The sequence below is a fragment of the Schistocerca cancellata genome, chromosome 2, assembly GCF_023864275.1.
Source record: "Schistocerca cancellata isolate TAMUIC-IGC-003103 chromosome 2, iqSchCanc2.1, whole genome shotgun sequence".
NCBI lineage: Eukaryota > Metazoa > Arthropoda > Insecta > Orthoptera > Acrididae > Schistocerca > Schistocerca cancellata.
Genome location: NC_064627.1, coordinates 578,331,876 through 578,345,456, shown reverse-complemented (window position 1 = coordinate 578,345,456; position 13,581 = coordinate 578,331,876). Strand labels below are relative to the sequence as shown.

At 44.4% G+C, this 13,581-nt stretch overlaps 1 protein-coding gene and 1 non-coding gene across 2 annotated transcripts in view; both read left to right on the top strand.

Annotated features, from left to right (window-relative positions):
- Positions 1-13,581, top strand: part of LOC126162183 (sodium/potassium-transporting ATPase subunit beta-2-like) — a 166,944-nt gene that overhangs the window by 56,462 nt on the left and 96,901 nt on the right. The window lies entirely within an intron of this gene.
- On the top strand, positions 4,566-4,639 carry Trnat-ugu (transfer RNA threonine (anticodon UGU)). The gene has a single exon. It is a non-coding gene; the product is annotated as a tRNA-Thr (tRNA).

The following is a 13,581-nucleotide window of genomic DNA, read 5'->3' as shown; positions in this document are numbered from 1 at the left end:
TTTAGCGGTATTTACTAACCCACATCATCAGACCAGATTTTACCCTGTTTGTGGCTGACGGGGTTGCTGATTCTGGCAAACCAAGTTTTTGAGGTGCCACACCATGCAGTCCCTCCGTCGTGGCTACTACCATCGAGCACAGTCAGCTACTGGAGCTCTGGCACCAGTTCAGCAACGCGCCAGCCACCGAACATGCATCAAACTGACGTGCTAGCTTCTGGTACTAGTGGGAAACTGGTTATTTAACCGACATTCTCCTCAGTACGTATAATATCCTGACCCTCCTTCGATGAGTGCGAAGCCTCCGTAGTAGCTTGTTGATGAAACGCTGGATGCGGCGGGCGCAAGCATTGCGGTCACGCTAGGACCGAACCTAAAGATACAGGGCCACGCCCACAACAAACCCGGTCACGAACATGTATCAACCTGCCGCTTTCAAGTGAAAGAGGTGGTCGAGGTCACGTTAGGAGGACAAGCAACCAAAATAAACTTTCTGGCTACGGTATTGTACTACTTTTAGTTCTCATTTACACTGAGTTCTGTAAGCATGGCCAAACTGGCAAGCGGATTTCTCCGACTATTGATAAACAAGCAAAGATATGGAACAACTATACAGTAATCACAGCATATAACGAACGCACGTATCTGTAGTTTTTTGTTCCTTATGTGACGTAACAGTACTAACTCAGCGCTTTTCTGGTAGCATCTACCAATCGAGTTTGTTCAGAATTATTGCAGCGTTTTCGTTCCAGGTAATATTTCTTTGCCAAGTCTTGCATTTCTTCTTTGTGTCGACTCTCTCTGTTCTGCTGAATGGTTCCAGGCTCACGTATGATGCCCGAGAATCGGCCGGACATGAGTTAGTATCCTCCTTCGGGATAAGCTACATTGAGTTGCGATTTTTGCAACGTAGTCTTCTTGCAGCTGCTCTTCTGCCAACAAAATACCAGTACATAAAATATGTTCTTGATAACATCCGCAGCTAATGATCCAGTTGACTGAATTAAAAATCCACTGCAGTGATAAATAATGTATCTTTTTATTACACGATTAGTTTCGGAAGATTGTAGCTCAATCATCAGTTGCCATCTAGTAATTTACTGATTCATAGCTGCTTGGCGGGTATTGGTTGGTTCGCACGCCACCCATCCCTGAGTTAATAAATTGCTTGGTGGCACCTGACGATGGAGGTATAATCTTCCGAAACTAGTCGTGCAATAAAAAGACAGATTATTTACTGAAGCAGTGGATTTTTAAATCCGTCAGAATGCCAGTAATTTTTTTAGGTGGTGCTACACAACTTGTAGATATTTGAAGAAGTTAATGATCACCAGGATAAGCTGCAGCTTCAATAACTTAAGTATGCAATGTCCGCGTGGTTTCAAGAGCTATATTTCGTGAAATACTTATACATCGTAGAATTAAACTTTCGCTACTTGAAAGGTCCCCCCCCCCCCCCCCATAAAAAGCGACTGATCGAAGCGCACTGATACTTTGTTGAAACATTTGTAAAGACATGCCGAAGAGAAATGACGAATAAGAAATTGAAACATTTGAATTTCCACAGGAGAGGGTAATATCTGTTAACTGCATAACACGTTTACGTTCCGGGCTACAAATTTTGCTCAATGTGACGACCATCTGCATACACAAAAGCCTGGAAGCGCACTAGAAATACCATTTCACAGTTTTTCGCAGCACTTTTCGAACTAGACTATAACACAGCCCGTGCATTGCTTGAAGACTGCACACTGCATCCAGCATTCTCAGTCATGGCAACAGTACTTTCCTCAACAATTTGTGGCGCAGTTGGCTGTCGGCCTCTCCCCAAATCTCCATTTAATTCTAACTTCCGAATCATGTTCTTCGACCTCCATGCAGAAAGAGGATCTCTCCGTATTCCTTTAACGTGTCGATATTCTCGAAGAGCAACACTACTATTGCTGTTGTTTTGATAAAACATCTTTGCGAGAAAAGCCGTGCTCAGCTTATCCAGACCCATACTGACCGTTTGCAAATGCAATGCACACTGATGCTTGTGGTTCAGCTCTACATCACCGTGCCATTACCAGCGCCTAACGGTAAGTCATTACACTAATACTTCTAACAAAGCAAATACTGCAGCACACAATCTGAAAGTCATTCCTATAAAGTTTGGTACCCATACAGCAAATAGGAGACAGCAAAGGACTTGGAAGAGCAGTTGAACGGAATGGATGGTGTCTTGAAGGGAGGATATAAGGTGAACATCAACAAAAGCAAAACGAGGATAATGGAATGTAGTCGAATTAAGTTGGGTGATGCTGAGGGTATTAGATTAGGAAATGAGACACTTAAAGTAGTAAAGGAGTTTTGCTATTTGGGGAGCAAAATAACTGATGATGGACGAAGTAGAGAGGATATAAAATGTAGACTGGCAATGGCAAGGAAAGCGTTTCTGAAGAAGAGAAATTTGTTAACATCGAGTATAGATTTAAGTGTCAGGAAGTTATTTCTGAAAGTATTTGTATGGAGTGTAGCCATGTATGGAAGTGAAACATGGACGGTAAATAGTTTGGACAAGAAGAGAATAGAAGCTTTTGAAATGTGGTGCTACAGAAGAATGCTGAAGATTAGATGGGTAGATCACATAACTAATGAGGAAGTATTGAATAGGATTGGGGAGAAGAGAAGTTTGTGGCACAACTTGACCAGAAGAAGGGATCGGTTGGTAGGACATGTTCTGAGGCATCAAGGGATCACCAGTTTAGTATTGGAGGGCAGCGTGGAGGGTAAAAATCATAGGGGGAGACCAAGAGATGAATACACTAAGCAGATTCAGAAGGATGTAGGTTGCAGTAGGTACTGGGAGATGAAGAAGCTTGCACAGGATAGAGTAGCATGGAGAGCTGCATCAAACCAGTCTCAGGACTGAAGACCACAACAACAACAACAACAGCAAATAGTTCTCCCTCTACACTGGCTGAAGTAGCGAAAGCTTATTTATAATTGTGCTGGCGTAAGCTGTCGCCAGCTCACCGGTCGGCAAAGAGGTTCGAAGATGATTGATAAAGCGCTGAAACAAGTGCGCCTATCAGGAGAGAGGCCAAAGACAGACTCGCGAGAAATTTCCGCCAACGCCCTCTCGACCGCAAGTATTTAGATCGCCGCAGCGGACCGGAGGGGGCAGTCAGAGTCACAGTTCCAGGCCGTAACTCAGGCAGTCACAGAGTCAGTCGCAGTCATAGTTAGCTCAGATACTAGCTCAGTCACTATTCTAGTTGTCGTCTGTTAGTTCACGTCACCGGTTACGAAAGTATAGTGTTTATAGTGGGACTTGTACTTCGGCAGCAGTGAGGCTAACGTGGACTATTATTTGAAGAGCTTGTACCACATCACATGGATTTGCTTAAAGATAAGTAGCTTTCTTGTTCTTGTTAATAAAGAACCCTGTTAATACATGTGTACAGTTGTGCTGTAGAAAGAGAATACTGGCCACCAAACAACACCCTCTCCCTTGCTTCCTGTGGCACGAGACTCAACAGTGGCAACGACGACACAAAAATAATCACCCTGTATGTGGGGGGAAAGAGACGTCTACTAGTATCAAATATATGACATAATATGAAGAAGAAATTTCTAAGAAACTGCGTTTGGAGCACAGCATTGTATGGTAGTGAAACATGGACAGTGGACAAACCGGAACAGAAGATAATGTAAGCATTTTAGATGTGGCGCTACATAAGAATGTTGAAAACTGGATGAGCTGATAAGGTTCTCCGCAGAATCGGTGGAGGAAGGAACGTATCGAGAACACTGACAAGGAAATGGTTCAAATGGCTCTGAGCACTATGTGACTTAACATCTGAGGTCATCAGTCCCCTAGAACTTAGAACTACTTAAACCTAACTAACCTAAGGATATCACACACATCCATGCCCGAGGCAGGATTCGAACCTGCGACCGTAGCGGTCGTGCGGTTCCAGACTGAAGCGCCTTTAACCGCGTGGCCACACTGGCCGGCACAAGGAAAAGGGACAGGATGATAAGACATCTGTTAACACGTCAGTGAATGAATGAAATGATAATTAAATCAAGACCCTAAGCTGTCGACAGGCGTTGATATACATCAATGGGGACAGTTGAAAAATGTGTACCCCGACTGGGACTCGAAGCCGAGATCTCTTGCTTACATAGCAGACGCTCTATCCATCTGAGACCCACATTCCCAACTTAATGTCCACACACTACATTCTTAGTGCCCCTGCCCATTACAATTCTTACTCGCTGCAGACAATCTTACCGAGTCCTGTAAGAGCTCGGGCAATGCGTGTGCATCCAGCACAGAAGAAGGAGGTCAATGGCCGGTTAGCCTTAACTATATGAAGATGGTATCTGTTCTTTCGGACATGTCCGAAAGAACAGATACCATCGGTGACCATGCAGCTCTCTTAGAATGAAATGAGAATTATATCAATACCCTAAGCTGTCGACAGGGGTTGATATACATCAACGGGGACAGTTGAAAATGTGCGCCCCGGGGAGCGTGCAGGGGGTAAATTCCTGCAGTCGCACTATCCTCTGTACCCTCGGTGGCTCAGATGGATAGAGCATCTGCCATGTAAGCAGGAGATCCTGGGTTCGAGTCCCAGTTGGGGCACATATTTTCAGCTGTCCCCGTTGATGTATATCGACACCTAATTATCATTCCATTCTAAGAGAGCTGCATGGTCAGAACTGATACCATCTTCATATCAGCATATGACTTCCATGGTACTAGAGGGAGCTGTTCAGGGTAAAAAGCGTAGAGGAAGACAGAGATTGAAATACATCCAGCAAATAATTGAGGGCTCAGGTTGCAAGTGTTACTCTGAGATGAAAAGGTTTGCAAAGGAGAGAAATTCGTGGCAAGTCACCTTATTTTTTAATCAATCACATAGTTCCACGTTTGTGACCAATGTCATTGATGATTAGAGCTTTGATGTAGATTTAGATGCAGATGTCCTCTGAGTTGCTATCGGATGTGATTACACTAGTCTTTATATTTGAACAAAAGTAGAACGATAACTCCGACCTACTTGCGAATAAAAATTATTGAAATTTGCAGAATGAGACAGACGGAAGGCTTTCTGACGCTAGCAATAGAAACAAAGCACGGGAAAGGTGGAGGTTTGTCGTTGCTGGTGGGGGGGACGAGGCGGCCACCGGCTTGGGTCACAGTCCGATGACCACCTCGCCGCTCGTTGATTGCCGGCGGTGCACAAACCGGCACGGGGGTCGTTAACCAATCAGGCGCTGGACTGCGCCGGGTCGGGCCGGGCTGGGCTGGGCTCCGACTGGCGAGGGCGTCACACATACAGCCCAGTCCCCGCGTGCCGCGCACGGCTATTCCGGGAAGCGAAGCGCGGGTAATAATATCGCGACGCCGTCTCGCACTCTGCGATGCGGACATCCAGCCCGTCACCGCGTCTCCGGCGCGAATGCTGGGCGCACATCTAGGAAACACACAGTATCGCCTCGTGCAGGCCTCAGAGTAGTGACGGATCTCCCAGACCACACGATCCAGCCACAGGAAAGGCAAAATACTAGTCTCAGATTTATAAGAAAAAACCTAAGAACCGTAATTCGTGCACGAAAGGTTCTCGTCTAACAATTGTTCAGTAGTTTTCGTCAATATGGGACCTTTACGAATTTGGATTAACGGAAGTGACAGAAAACATTCATAGAAAAGTTGCGCGATTCGTCACGGCTTTGCTTAAACAGCGTAACAGTGTGGTCGAAATGTTTTAAAAAAATCTGCAGTGAGAGACGTTTGAAGGCAGACGAGGTACCTGGCGGAGAGCCTTACAAAATTCCGAGACCCCACGTTACGAAACGAGTCAAGAAATAAGTTTTCTTCCACGTCTTATGTAATGGCGACGACGCTAAAATTAGGGAATGTGGATTCTATGAAGTGGTAAAGTGGTATCCAAATTCTTTCACCCGTGAATGGAACTGGATTGAGAAGGGGGGGGGGGGGAGGATGCGACGGGGTGCGAGGACCGGAACGTAAACAGCCTTCTAAATCAAGGTTGTGGCAAAAATGGTTCAAATGGCTCTGAGCATTATGGGACTTAATTTCTAAGGTCATCAGTCCCCTGGAACTTAGAACTACTTAAACCTAACTAACCTAAGGACATCACACACATCCATGCCCGAGGCAGGATTCGAACCTCCGACCGTAACGGTCACGCCGTTCCAGAGTGTAGCGCCTAGAACCGCACGGCCACCCCCGCCGGCTCAAGGTTGTGCCTTTCGTGCATGAATTACGGTTCTTGTATAGAACGCTTGAATCGTAGCGTTACGTGGCTTCTTATCTGTCATGTTGCAACACTGATCTGTAAATGGTCTTATGTTACAGCTAAAACCCGTAAGTGTAAAAATAAACCAGTGATTGTCATCCAACAGATAAAAGAATCAAAATGATACATATATATATACTCCAAATTTCTGTAGTTGGGATTTGTACTTCAAAATTTGTTGTATTCTGTGTTTAAAAAATGTTGTTATCTTGTGGGACAGAATCTGGGTGGAATTTGACTGATGGCGTGGGCTTATAATTAATTTTTACATTATTAAAAAATACGTTACAGCACCGGAGAACTCTCACTTTAAATTTCAAGAACGACAATTACAGGAATCTAATGATTCAACAGATCAAAATTATATGCCAACCCCAACAGAAATCTAAAAAGCTTATTTCACAATGAGCAACAATTATATACAGCTGGACTTAATCTAAAATATGCATTAGATGAATAAAATAATCTTTCTTCCTTCCAAATTACCTATATAAGAGATCTTTAGAATAAAATGAGAATTTGTCTTGCCCATGATTAACTCTACAAATGGGCACCAAGCAAAGGATAAACGACTATATCGACGACAAAAAGGCAGATAAGCAAAGATACATTAACAGAAAACCCCGGGAAGCGAAAGACACAATAACTTATACCAAATTCTTGGTCAGCCACACTGATGCAAAGACATGTACAGCTGGGATGCCTTCAAGGTCATGGCTGCTGCCAAACCCTTCGTCTGCCATGTTGATGCAAAGATAAGTCCAGCTGGGATGCCCACAACGCCTTGGCTGCAGCCAAATCCTTGGTCAGCCACACTGATGCAAAGACATGTACAGCTGGGATGGCTGCAAGGCCATGGCTGAAGCCAAACCCTTGGTCTGCCACGCCCATGCAAAAACAAGTCCAGCTGGGATGCCCACAAGGCCTTGGCTGCAGGCAAACCCTTGGTTGGCCACACCGATGCAAAGATAAATCCAGATGGGATGCCCACAAGACCTCGTCTGCAGCCAAACTGTTGGTCTGACACGCCCAAGCAAAAACAAGTCCAGCTGGGATGCCCACAACGCCTTGACTGCAGCCAAATCCTTGGTCAGCCACACTGATGCAAAGACATGTACAGCTGGGATGCCTGCAAGGCCTTGGCGGCAGCCAAACCTTTAGTCGGCCACGCTGATGCAAAGGTAAGTCCATCTGGGATGCCCTCAAGGATGTGGCGCCGCCGCCACGACTCGTCTGTGGCTGTCCCTAACAGCCAATGGCGCTGGAACAAAACGGTATGACTGCTCCCACTTCTTGCTGGTGACTATGTCCCACGGTGCCTCCTTGGACGTGCCAAAATGATACAAACAAGTTTGGCCAGCTCGCCACACCAGACCTGGCGCCGCCCCTCAGCTTGCCAGCCACTGTCTTCAGTAGCCTCTGGCGCTGGTATAAGTCGAAGTCGCCGCTTCCGCTCGGTACTGTGGGCTTCCGTTTTTACCAGTGACTGCTTCGCGGAGCAACTCTCTGTGCCAGCTATGCCGACGCAAAACAGCTGTGGCCAACACGCCATACAAGCCCCGGCTCCGCCCGACAACTTGTCAGCTGCAGCCCACTGCAACCTGTGGCGCTGGCTGAAGTCGATGCCGCCGTTTCCTCTCGGTGCAGCAGATAGACTTCCTCTCCATCGCGCTGCCACAGCTCAGCTTGGCCTGGAGCTAGCACCGCTACTTGCCGAAACATGCGCCCCCTGGTGCGATGACAGTGGCGGAGTGCCCTGACGCTATCAGCTGCGTGAGTGGGAAGGGAAATCTGGTTAAATTTCAATTCCATGACGTAATGTGAATTGCCAGCATAGAGCCATGCATTCACAGAGAAAATCTGCCTATGTATGAATACATGGCTTAATGGTGATGTAAACTGATAAAATGCATCTCGGCCATTGTCAAGTGGTCACTGAGACTATAGAGTATTTGTCAATTAGTTGTACAAAAGTAATTTTACTTGTGAGAAGGGTAAATAACTTACTGAAATGTTTGATTAGCACCGAATACTGGAGATCTCAAAGTTGTATCTCCACCTAACACTGTCAGTTCGCGACATTCCCGCTACGTGGCAAGCACGAATGACTTATTCCAGTAGTCATCATGGAGTCGTGTAATGGTGCAGAGCATTGGCAGCGTTGTTTGTGGTTTTATCAATCCAAAACCACTACTAAGAGTTCAGAGACAATTCAGGACTAAATATCGCAAGCCATCGTCTCAAAGACAAACTGTTATTGATTGGTACAATTGTTTCACTGAAACTGGCTTCAATAAAACTTGGTCGGCCGGTGTAGCCGAGCGGTTCTAGGCGCTTCAGTCTGGAACCGCGCGATCGCTACGGTCGCAGGTTCGAATCCTGCCTCGGGCATGGATGTGTGTGATGTCCTTAGATTAGTTAGGTTTAAGTAGTTCTAAGTTCTAGGGAACTGATGACCTCAGATTTAAGTCCCACACTGCTCAGAGCCATTTGAACAATTTTTTGATAAAACTTGGTCTTGTTCTGTAAGCTGTAACAAGATTCACGGCCAACTATAACTGGCATTTCGTACCTCGACATGCTTTAACATTATCTGATGCCTCAATTACAACAAGATAAGGGCAGAGAATTTATCTTCCAGCTAGATGGAGCGTCATTATGAAGTTGTCGCCTATCTCCGTAGGAATGTGTTGACTTGGATTCCAATGGGGGAACAATATCCTGGCCATAACGATCACCTATTTTACCCCAATGGACTTCTGTGTATGGGGTTACATTAAATACGGGGTATTCGTTTCTCCACTTCCTGGAAACGTCGACGAGCTGCGACAGCGGATAATACAAGCAGTTACCGCCATGCACCAAAACTTGTGTGATAGGATTTGCCAGGAAACTGATTACAGATGGGACATTTGTCGTTTTACAAAAGACAGACACATTAAACATCTGTAAATAAAACTTGAAGAAATACTGCATTCAGTACTGTATAAAATATTTCTGTAAGTTTTTACCTTTTTCACAATTAAAGGTTACTCTTACACAATAAATTTATAATCACCCTGTACTTCACAATAGCCACTCGGCCGATAGCTAGGGGGTTTTAAACCACGTGACACGCCTATAAACTCGAGAGAATTTTATGGAAATGTGTCTAATTTATAAACACGCTAACACGTTCGATATCACGCAAATTGTCACGAATGTGATCCATAGCACACGCTTACATTTTACAGAATGGTTGTGTAGTATTGGAATAGGATCTAAGGAACGTTTCTCAGCAAACCACTAGACGTTTCTTAAAAATATTTAACTCGTGCTACTCTGGTGCACAAGAGAAGAAGGGCAGATTAGGGTTTACCGTCCGTCGACGATTAGGTCGTTAGAGATGGAAGTCGATCTCGGGATGGTCAATGGTGGGGAAGCAAAATAACCATTCATTTGCAAGATGGCCTTGAGCAATTTAATGAAACCGCAGAAAATTTAAATGTGAGTGGCTGAACGGAGGCTTTCAACTCCTGGATGCGAACCAAGACTCTCAACCATTACTAACTAAAATTCCGGCTGACAATAGGGTGCATTTAAATATTGATTCACAGAAATTATGAAACTCACTCAGATCCTGCACCTAATCTCTCAATTCTCGTTAATCTCTGTTAATTTGCCTAAAATATCTTAGACAGGCATCACGACTCGGGCATTATTCGAAAGCAGTGTACCCCTTATACGTACTCGTCAAATGAACTATTGTCTCCGTGGACTCGGGCAGTGCCAAAGGGAATGAAAAGTCACATTGGCCTCACAGACAGTTGTGGCTGGCAGAATTTGCGGTCTTAAAACATTTACTCTTGTACTGCTCAACCGCCCGTGCACCGGGAAGCCCCACTACTGCAGGGTCAATCGCTGACGTACGCAGGCCGCAGCAAGTTCACTAAACCGCGTTTGCGTAACGCGAAATGCACCTACATCAGAAATTCGCAGGCGGTTACTGTCAGTTATTAAAGCAAATAATATCTTTAAAATGCGTCACTAGTCAAGCTTAGTCTTCTTTACCTCAGTTTATCAAGTTTTCAGGTCGAGTACAGGCAGAAACATCCCCACAATGTAATCGCCACTTTCAGCACAGTTGTGGTGACAGTTTTGTAATAATTTTTCCAGTATCAGTTTAATGGTCTCGGCATTTTTCGTTGCATCTAATCGACCATTTCATTGATTTCCACATTTTGGGACGCTTTTGGTTCAGTAACAATTAGTGCCGGTACTGCACTGACGCCTTAAGGCTAGGCATTTTACACTTCGTTTGCTGTCTGCAATCATCGCTCATGATCTCCATATCGACGACAGTTTCTACTCTAGAAGAAATAAAACATGAGCCGAAATCATTTAAACTGCGGCCGCAACCTTGCGAAAATCTTCGATAAACGTGAAATATTTAGTCTTGTACAAACTCCCGTTACTGCAAAAAAGGAAGGAGAAGTCCTAATGGAAACAGAAACAACAAAATTATTTGACCCAGTGAAATTTACCAGTAACACCGCACATGGAAACTGCAGAGAATCGAAATAATGTCTGACATAGTGTCAGCCGTCGGAAGGAAATACAAAGAATAGTTTTCACTTCTTGTTGCTTTAGAAATTTCTCTCTGAATAAACGAGGCTTTTGATGTTCTGTAATTGAAAATTTAAAATATTGTTGGTGAACAGCGTATCTCGACTGAACATCCTGGTTTCAGGTGAAGCATGAAAGGGATATTATACACGCATGACAGTTTTGAAATCAGTGCTTAATACGATGTGAATCGAGAAACTAATACTGAATTATGAAATTAGTACTATAGGTTATTCTAACAGCAGTGGCTTGGACTAACTAATATTCTTTGACCCTGGACTGAAGGGTTTCTAAAAAGAAAAGCACAGCACGTCATTCTCAACGGAAGGAAACCTTCAGACGTAAATAATTTTGGGCGTATCCCAATGGAGAGCTACTTTCCACAATACATGTAGTGTAGTGTAGTACAGGATACAACACTGAAATTTTTCGTAGATGATGCTGTCGCTCACATAAAAGTCACTACACTTGAAAATTGTAGCGAAATGCAGGAACATCTGTAGAGGATCGACGCCTCGTGCAGGGGTAATTGCCCCTCAGCATAAACATATGTAACTTCTTACACATAAAGATGCAGAAAGACCCATGATTGTATTTTTAAATGGCTGCAGTCACATCTATAAAATATCCATGGGAATGCGATCGCAGCGATTTAAAGCGAATCAACGACATAAAATTTGCCTTAGGTAAGACAGCTGCCAAACTGAGATTCATTGGAACAATCCTCAGGTAATATAGACCACCCACAAATGAGGTAACTTATAAAACCCTCATCCAACAAGTACTTGAATACTGTGAGTCAGTGTGGACCCTGAACCACATATAACTGATAAATAGAGAAGATCCAAAGAAAAGCTACATGTTTCGTTACAGGTTCATTTAATAAGCGCGAAATCGTCAAGGAAATGCTCAACCAATTACAGTGGCAGACGCTGCAAGAGAGCCGTTCTGCATCACTGCGTCGTTTGCCGTTAAAGTTCCGAGAGCGTAACTTCCTAAAAGACGAAAAACAAGAGAACGACAGTTGCGAAATTTACAGCAGAACTGAATGTCACACTTGCGAAACCTGTCAACACCAAAACAACACGAACAACACGAAGGAAGCTCCAGATTCTGGGAACTGCAGGGCCAGCTAGAATTGCAAAACCACACATCAGTGATACATAGTGCCGAAGCCATAAATCCTGGACTGTGGAGCAGTGGAAGAAAGCCATTTGGTTGGATGAGTCTTGTTTCACACAGTTTCCAACTTCTGGCCGAGAGTACGTCCCAAGAGTGAAACATGGCTGGGGCTCGGTGATAATTTGGGCAGACATATCATGGTATTCCATGTACCCCATAGTTTCGGTGCAAGGTTACATTACTGTCCATGCTTGTGTGACCATTTTAACTGACCAGTTCAATCCCACGGTACAATGCTTGTTCCCCAACGCTAATGCAGTGTTCCAAGACGATAGGGCTCCTGTTCACAAGGATCACATCACCCAGGGTTGGTTTTGTAACATGAGGATGAATTGTCGTGTCACCCCTGGTCACCACAATCGTCAGATCTCATTGTGGTCTACTCTGGAGAGAAGGGTGTCTGATCAGCACCCACCTCCATCATCGTTACCTCAACTTATCACTACATTGCAGGAAATATGGTATAAGAGTTCCTTGAAAATCATACAGGACTCAAATGAACCGTGGACCTTGACGTTAATGGGGAGGCTTGCATAGCTAAGCGATACAGATAGCAATACCGTAGGTGCAACCACACTGGACGGGTATCTGTTGAGAGATCAGACAAACGTGTGGTTCCTGAAGAGGGCCAGCAGCATTTTGAGTAGTGTAGGTGCAATAGTCTGGATGACTGACTGATCTGGCTTTGTAACATCAACCAAAACGTCCTCTCTTTGCTGGTACTGCGAATGACTGAAAGTAATGGGAAACTACAGCCGTCATTCTTTCCCAGGGCATGCAGCTCTACTGAATGGTTAATCGATGGTAAAATATTCCGGAGGTAAAACAGACCCCCATTCAAATTTCCACCGGGGACTACTCAGTATGATGTTGTTATCAGGAGAAACAAAACTGGCGTTATACGGATCGGAGCGTGGAATGTCAGATCACTTAATCGGGCAGGTAGGTTAGAAAATTTAAAAAAGGCAGTGGTTAGCTTAAAGTTAGATATGATGGGAATTAGTGAATTCAGTGGCAGGAGGAACAGGACTTCTGATCAAGTCAATAGAGGGTTATAAATACAAAATCAAATAGGCGTAATGCAGGAGCAGGTTTAATAATCATTAAAAAAATAGGAATGCGGAGAAGCTGCTATGAACAGCGCGGTCAACGCATTATTGTTGCTAAGATAGACACGAAGCCCACACCCACCACAGTAGCACAAATTTATAAGCCAACTAGCACCACAGATGAGGAGAAGGTTGAGGAAATGTGCGATGAGATAAAAGAAATTATTCGGATAGTTAAGACAGACGAAAATTTAATAGTCATGGGCGACTGGAATTCGATGACAGGAAAAAGAAGAGAAGGAAAAGCAGTAAGGGAATACGGACTTGGGGAAAGAAATGAAAGAGGAAGCCGCCTGGTAGAATTTAGCACAGAGCACAATTTAATCATAGCTAACACTTGGTTTAAGAACCATGAGTAAGGTTGT